At 35.9% G+C, this 8859-nt stretch overlaps 1 long non-coding RNA gene across 4 annotated transcripts; it reads right to left on the bottom strand.

Annotated features, from left to right (window-relative positions):
• Nucleotides 1-419: 419 nt before the first annotated feature.
• On the bottom strand, nt 420-3720 carry LOC132050250 (uncharacterized). 4 transcript variants are annotated; one of them, XR_009413303.1, is made up of 3 exons: nt 3369-3720; nt 2472-2626; nt 420-806 (listed from the first exon to the last, which is right to left on the bottom strand). It is a non-coding gene; the product is annotated as an uncharacterized LOC132050250 (long non-coding RNA). The 4 variants fall into 4 exon arrangements; XR_009413302.1 differs by having other exon boundaries at nt 3342-3718; XR_009413304.1 differs by lacking the exon at nt 3369-3720 and adding an exon at nt 2941-3318.
• Between the last annotated feature and the right edge of the window lie 5139 nt (nt 3721-8859).

Raw genomic sequence — 8859 nt, 5'->3', positions numbered from 1 at the left:
TTTAGCGACGGACGATTTCCGTCGCTAAACAGCATATTTCCGTAGCTAAATCAATTTAGCAACGGATTAGCGATGGATTCACGGACGTTACTATTTTGCTCGTAGCTAACCCTTCAGCGATGGAAAAATCAAATCCGTAGCAAGATCATATCCGTCGCTACAGAATAATCCGTCGCTATTTTAATCCATTTTGTCACTAAATTGAGAATAAATTTTGTCATTTGTCTTTATTAGTGACGAAACTTTCCGTCGCAAAATAATTTGAGTGCCAATATAGCCTAATTTTAGAGACAGTTTCTTTTATCGCTAATCCATCGCAACAATCGTATTCTTTAATTTAACATTTTAAATATACCCTATTCAAGTATATAGCATACTAGAAATAATTACAGTTAAAAGTAATTGAAATTCATATAAACTAGTAATATTTTACAATGAAAATGCATATCACAATTATATAGTCAAATTGAATACATCTACACAACCAATAAAGTTGAAATAAAAAAAAAGCCTAACTAATGCAAGGCTAGAGAGTTACAAGGTTCAGCTAAAACATTATTAAGTACCAATCAATTCCTATCAAACTAGAAAATTAGAATTTGAATGTCGAAAACCAAATTGCAATTTGCCCACAACTTACTCCTTGAGAAGCAAACACTTGGTAGAATGTAGGAGAAAATCCTTTTCTAGGTAGCGAAGTCTATTTGTCACATTCAGCAAGCCTAAGTTACATTTTTGCCCTTCACATTCCTGGATCAGAGTCATCAAGGGACTCGCCTACACATCCTTGCATGGTTTGCTAGCACCTAACACAAAGTAATAGATTAGCTTCACATCAAACAAAGAGAGATCTATAATTTGGAATGATACATCCATCTAATGACAAGAAAAGAGAAAATTGAAAGTAACTAAGTTCTGTGGATTTTGTATATTTCCAACAGTGAAAATAAATTTATTGGCAACTCATTAGTTCGCAAAGACATAGAAATTGATGAAATTTGTTAGTCTACATTGTACCAAAGTAGAGTTAAAAGATGCCAACCACGCCAATTGAAATGCATTTTAGAAGAATTACTTATTGCTGGATTCTACACATCTCAATAATAACATAAATTAAGAGACATCTAACCTATCATACTCATACATACAATTGTTCTCTAGATTCTCAATGTTCCTAAGCTACTGTAGGTAACAACTTCTATAAGAACAATGCACAACCTAATCAAACCAAAATACTGCTACATTTGTTATTGGTTTTTACCAGGTTAATTAACACTTAGGTTATTAGGACAGGAAAGTTACACATTTTACAAGCCAAATATGTCTGCAAGTATCTCTATTTAAGGAGTGGAGATGCTACTTTTCAACTAGAAGAGTGGTTCTTTGGAGAGATATCATGTTCCATAAACTTAAGTTCCTAAAACTGGACTAGTTACATAGTCTAAGCTATGTCAGTAATACATCTCAGAATGATTACAATGCTAGATTGAACAAGTTATAGCTTCTGAACATGGTTTCTATCAAGCGCAAAGTGTCTACAATATGCAAACTTGAGGATGGATCAATCAGGTACACATTTAAGGTAAAAGACATCATTCTTGAGTTTACAATTGGGTCATAATCATCTAAGAAAACATCAGTTTTTTTTTTTTTTTATTACTTAAACATCTATGGATACCCTTTGCGTACATAATTAAAAATCTATAAAACACTATATAGCTTATGGATGAGATTTTTTTTTTTTTTTTTTTTTTAAAGTTTATGGATAATATATATATTTTTTAAAAGCTTATGGATAAGATAGCCCACTGTAGATTAGGAATTATAGGCAATGGTTATGAAGTAATCATACTTCTAATTATTTAAAACCTAGTTAAACATCAAAATCCTATAGGAATTGATACCATAATTGCTGATAATTCTACCATCGAATTTAAATCAAACACTGAAAGCAAATGACAGCAAAATTCCTAGAATATGGTAACGAGCTAATAGAGAGTTGCACTTAAACACATAAGCATGAAGCAACTAACAATAATACCTCAGACAATAAATCAATGTGAAGAGGTTACATGAAAATTAGGAACCGTTAACTAATGAAGTCCAATGTAGATGGAAGCTACAAAATCTCCAGTAAACGCATTAGCAAATGCAACGAATATTTGAAGCATAAAGATGTAGTTATAGCCATTCATGAGATTTTCTGCAATTGTACAATGATCTAATCCTACTAAGTCATACATGAAGTCATAAAACGTAGAAGAGGTCTGATGGGTCATGAAATTCATTAACCCTTACACATAAAAAATATCTCAAACTACGGACAGATGGATGTGAAGAAATGTCTTAGGAGCCATCTTGTCTATCTTAGCTTATTCTGTTGTATGCTTTTTAAAATTAAAAAAATATAAAGGAAATTGGAAAATGAACAAACATCAGAAACTTTATAAGACATCAAGAAGAAGAAGAACCTCATTTTCCATTCCCTTCTCAAGATCGGTCTCACTAATCTTATTCTGAAGTTGCTGCTGCTCGTTGAGAATGCTCGAGATTTGAGAATTGCACTCCTTCATCTTCAGACGAGCTCCCACTGGTCCAGGCCATGATCATCTTTCAACAAAGCAACCTGCAAGAGGAAGTTCATAAAATTTACAGAGAGTTAAGGGGGAAGGAACATAAACATTCTGCTTAAAAACTCCCTCAAACCTATCATACATCCAATCACGCTCTAGATTCTCAATTTTTCCAATTTAATAGTGAAACAAACAGGACAATCAGAGTGTTTACTAGCAAGGGCTCGCATCAATTAAAAAAATTAATAACGGAAGTATGTGCACTAATCAGCACAATTAAAGACACATCTATAAGCTCTACGAACTTTTTTTTTATAAGGTAAATGTATTATTAAAAGAAAGGTACTAAGAAGGTACACCAAATTACATGAGAAAATAAGCTCTATAAGCTCTACGAACTGCTCCCCTTCACAAATGAAAAGGACAACAGATTTTGTTATTACAAATTTATTTCATATTGATATGATGAATCACATCCAAGTCTTTCTCAGTTCCAAAGAACATAATTTAGAAGAATCTTGTTAAAAATTAGGAATTAATTAGAAGTTTGACATAGCATTTGAAGAATTTAACCTCATTACACCTGGAGACCAAGGACACCACAATCTCACCATAAGCAAGGATAGAACCACATTATCTAACCTTCCTACGTATATAGGCAACCATCTTTCAGTAGGGCAGGACTAGAATATTAAGCTAAACTTTGGTAACAGTAGATCTATTAAACATGAGAAGTTCATCGCATAAGATTATACTTGAGTCGCTTACATCAGGAATCAATATCTTCCAGTATACCTGGTACATGGAAACATCTGATTGCCATATCTATATTGCATAAATGAATCCTTAAACATCTGAAAGTCATAGATGTCATTCATTAGTCACAATCCCTACCAAGTCAAATAGTAAACCTCCTTAGCTCAATCAAATAAGAACAGTTCACTTAAACTAAAGAATGAAGTCAGATTTCTCAATTAAGAGCCAGAAATTGAATCTCACATCTAGAAGCAATAGAATTTTATTTTTTCAAACTCAGTCAATAGAGGCAGAGGTAAAATATAGTTTTTCCGTAGGAACTCTCACACACAAAATAAAAGTTCATAAACCAATTTCATAGCAAAAATATGGATGTCAATACCAGTCCCAACTATAAGTGATATCTAACTTTTTTTTTTTTTTTAACACAAACTTATATAGTACCATCACAATAGAAGTATACATGGAAGCAAAAGTGTCACGACCCAAACTGATGGGCCGCAACAAGTGCCCGATCATTGCCGGCCAAGCACTCCTATGTTTGCATTTACTTCTCACTGACTATCCACAGGCCCATATACAATACAGAATCGTGCTAAAGCGTCTCCCGAACAATCAACATAAAAGACACGTACACGGAACTCACGGCCAATGCATACATATAAACATAAACACTGAGAATAACAGCGTGAGCCGATTTGGCCGCCACACATATATATTGTACAACAAAATACACGCCGACGAGGCTGCATAACATCACGACTACATATCACTGTCTACAGACCTCTATGGAGTACAAACTGTAGAAATGACTGCCGTACCCATATATGTACATAACCGAATAAAGATATCAAAAGGAGTGTAGCTCGGATCAATGGAGCGTCTTGACAACGAGGGGAGGTCCTCTCTTGCTGCGAATCGTCCGACCGGCTCCTGCGGGCATGAACGCAGCGTCCACAAGAAGGGACGTCAGTACAAATAATGTACTGAGTATGTAAGGCATGAATAGTAACATAATAGGGGATGTAAAGTATGAACAATAACAGAATGGAAATATAGAGCATATCGTGAGATAAAAGAATAACTGTACATGTGAGTGCCTCTTAGGGCGGATGCCATGCATGCTAGCTTTCTTTTGAAAAACATTTCTTGTTCATATATACAGAAAATAGAACATATCATATTACCGAGGCGTCGGCTCCGATCCATTTAACCACATATGTCCCGCGTCCGTGATGAGATCACATTATACCAACTGATCAGGTGGTTACGCGTATACAACGCTCTGGCCCTTTTTCCCATATTCCCCATTTACATATACATATATCATATAAGCAGCATGCAGGAAAGCCCAAGGAAAGTTATAACTCTATCGGAGTGACGTAAGGTCTGTAACCTCTGATTATTTTATGGAATGATCATCGTTTTGTTTCACCTTGAAGGAACAATTATTATAAGGTGAGACTATCAATGGAGAATAACATCAAGAGAAAACATAGAATAAGGTCATAAATCTCATAAGGCGTCAATTCATATACTACTTTGAAGTCTTTAGAAAATAGAGTCATTATCAAGGAATAAAATTGAGGATCAAGAAATAGCTCAATATTCTTATATTCAGATTGAATCCACAACTTGAGACTTTCACACATGAAACCATTCTCATCATAATCATCATAGACATATTCTCATCTTTGACATCATCGTTGTCATTACAAAAACATGTCCGTCGTTGTAGTCATAAAAGCTTACAAAATCATAAACCTTTGTTTTGGAAAAATACGGACATTTTGGAAAACATTTACGGTTTATCAGGAAGGGAATCATGCCTTGGAATCATAGACCTCTAACTTTTGAAAACAAAGAAGTTATGAAAACACTTATGAAATCGTACCATAGGAATCATGCCTTTGAAAGAAAGGGACAAGCCTTAACATACCTTTTTGGTCGCCTTAACTTTAACTATTCAACGCTTGGCCTCCCAGGCTCGTAAATCTATATTCAATAAAATTTATACTATTGTTAGACTCATTTTCATAGGCCTGTCTAAGCCCTCAAACTAACTCTTTCTAGAATCTGTAAATTTCAAGAAAGATCTCCCCCCTGTTTATATATCTAGCCCGAAATTATAATTCAGCAACCAATAACAACAACAACAACAATGTCACGACCCAACCCCATAGGCCGTGACTAGTGCCCTAGCTGGGCACCCAAACACATTTATTAACCAGAATCGCATACAGATGACTTACACGTAGACAAATATCAGATGCTGTCTCAAACTGTCTTAACACAAACATATATATATATCACAGAAGCCGGGAATGCTATCATATGGCGCAACGGCCCAAAATATATACAAATGCAAGCCGACAAGGCTGCCACGGCGAATGGGATCGCCCAGAACATATAACATACGAACACACCTGTACAGTAATAGGCACAACCCACATGTACGTCTACAGACCTCTAAACAGAACAACAGAATCATATGACGGGACAGGGCCCCGCCGTACCCCTGAACAAACAAATACATATGCAACGGAAGAATATATACCCAAAATGTAGGCTCCGGAATAAAGGGAGCACTCCAAACAGCAAAATAGGTATCCTAGACTGGCGGATCACCGAACTGTGCGTCTGTACCTGCGGGCATGAAACGCGCCCCCGAAGAAAGGGGTCACGGAATATGTACCGAGTATGCAGCGTAAGATACAAATAGAACAGAACTGAGTCATAATCGAAACAGAAGCACAGAAAATAAGTGAAATATTCAAAATACCAAAACGTTTACTTTTAAAACACAAACCATGCATGGGGCTCAAAGATACAAATCAAGATACAAATGTCACGACCCAACTAGGGCCGCGACGAGTACCCGATACTTGTACCGAGCACCCCTTATTTATCATTTTACCTCTATTACTGAGTGGGCCGTATGCACTGTAACTTTTTTTTCTTTTTTTTTTTTCCATTACACTTAACATTGACATCAGCAGCGTAATTATAAACATAGGCTAATAAACTTTGCTTGCACATTATACAACGACGAGGACAATCAAAATACAAAACATCTAACGGTACATATCTGTCTACGAGCCTCTAAACATAGTACACATATACATAGGAAGGGCCGAGTACTGCCGTGCCCGAATATATATATATATATATACAAAATAGTACCAAAGAACTGAGGCTCCGGAACAACTGGAGCGCTACAACAACATCTCGACAGAGCTCTTAAGAGTCAAGTCCGTCCGCTCCGCCGACCGCGCGGCATGGAACGCAGCGTCCACAAGAAGGGACGTCAATACGAATAGTGTACCGAGTATGTAAGGCATAGAAACTAATAATCCAAGTAAAGACACAAAATATGAATAATCATGTCATGGTCCGTAGGACATATAGTGGGATGAGAGAAAGTAACCTGCACATAGGAATACCCTTTTCAGGCTAGATACCATGCATGCTTGTATTTCTCTTTTGAAAAAAAAACGTTTCTTTTTCGTAGTCATAGCAAACAGAACTTATATCATGTCGTGTCCTATTATAACATATCATGTCATATCTTATCATGTCATACTGTATCATATCATAGCCTATCGTATCATATCCTGTCATGTCGTATCATATCGCGTCATATCATATCATGTCGTTTCATATCATACCATATCGTATCATATCGTGTCATATCGTATCATATCATATCATATCGTGTCATATCATATCATGTCATATCATATCATATCATATCGTATCATATCGTGTCATATCGTATCATATCATATCATATCGTGTCATATCATATCATGTCATATCGTATCATATCATATCGTATCATATCGTGTCATATCGTATCATATCATATCATGTCATATCATATCATGTCATATCATATCATATCATATCATATCGTATCATGTCATAGCATCGAACAACGTCGCTCGCCCACATAGCGCCGGAAATACGTCGCCGCCCATATATCCCGCGTCCGGGCATCCCGCGTCCGGGATGATAACGCCAGCTGACCAGGTGGCAATGAAACATGTATCCCTTTCCTTTCCCCATATATCCCTTCCCCCACCCCATGTACATATACATATCTCATATACATATGCCTCATCTTAAAGGAACGATAATTATAAGGCGGGACTATCAACATAAAATAATATTAAAAGAAAACGTGAAACGAAATCATGGACATCATAAACGTTAATTCATATGCTTGAAATACTTAGAAAATAGTATCATAACCAAGGAATAAAATTAAAGATCATAAACTAATTTAACACTTTCATACTTGCATTGGATTCTTGACTTAAGGCTCTTGTCATAGAACCATTCTTGTCATACTTACCATCATAGAATTATTCTCGTTAAACTAGTTACAACACCTATCGTTTGATCAACGGAGCAATGAAGGAAATCCAGGAACAGTGGGCCCACCTCAAATCAAATGAGGTGGCGTACATAATTTACGTATGTTACATTCTATGACGCCCCTTATGAGAGTTTCAAGATAGTCGGGTCCTGTTTGTACAGGTTCTAGATGTTTAGGTAACTTTCCAACATTTTATACAAACTTTTAATTCAATTCTATTGAATGAAAAAGGGTTAATTTCAATCTCGGATTTCTAGGGAGGGAATTGTCCCCGAGGCCCGTGTCCAAACCTATTACGTCTAAGACATGCCAAGGAAAGAAGGTGAGGCCTTACATACCTTTTTCCGCTCCTTGTGCTACTCCAATTTCAAGTTGCAAATCCGCCAAAATCTACAATTTGGTCATGTTTACCAAATATTGATTAGAGCATTTACAAGTTGAATCTTAAGACAATACTTGTCTACCGAAATTTCAAGAAGACTTCCACTATAAATACATCATCCCACCAAGTTCAACTTGGCCAATTTCAACCATCAACAATCCCGGGAATTCAACTCGGCCAAACTATCAACAACAATGCCAACATTCATACTAACGATCTCGATAACCAAACCGAAGTACATTCTAACAATTTAATCAACATATTACTTCCTTCAAGACTTTCCGACTTCCAATAAAACAATAATAACCTTATACTATATTTTCCAACAACACCATACCAATATCATTGTCTGCCATACATGTAAGAACATAATATTCAATTTACATAACTTCAACCACAAGTCTCCAACTTCTATCATTTCCCAAAAACTACTAAGCTCTTATTAGCAATATAAAATCCACACAACAACAACCAATATACTAAATAAAATTAACTCATTTTCCTCCACACTTCAACAATTATACACGGCCATGCATACATTATGCAACTCACGGCCAACATCATACACACATGGCTACAACTTCTCCAAAATTATTCAACTTCCATTATCAACATAGCATCTACAACAATAACAACCAAACACTAGATAAAATAATTAAAACATAATTCCTACACACACATAGACATACACGGCCACACACCCATATTCTTGTTCTTCATGAATCTCACTCACTTTTGCATACTACAACATGCATAAACATCCATAA

Source organism: Lycium ferocissimum, chromosome 3, assembly GCF_029784015.1.
Source record: "Lycium ferocissimum isolate CSIRO_LF1 chromosome 3, AGI_CSIRO_Lferr_CH_V1, whole genome shotgun sequence".
Taxonomy (NCBI): domain Eukaryota; kingdom Viridiplantae; phylum Streptophyta; class Magnoliopsida; order Solanales; family Solanaceae; genus Lycium; species Lycium ferocissimum.
The sequence above is the reverse complement of the archived record's forward strand: the minus strand, read 5'-3'. Positions and strand labels throughout refer to the sequence as shown.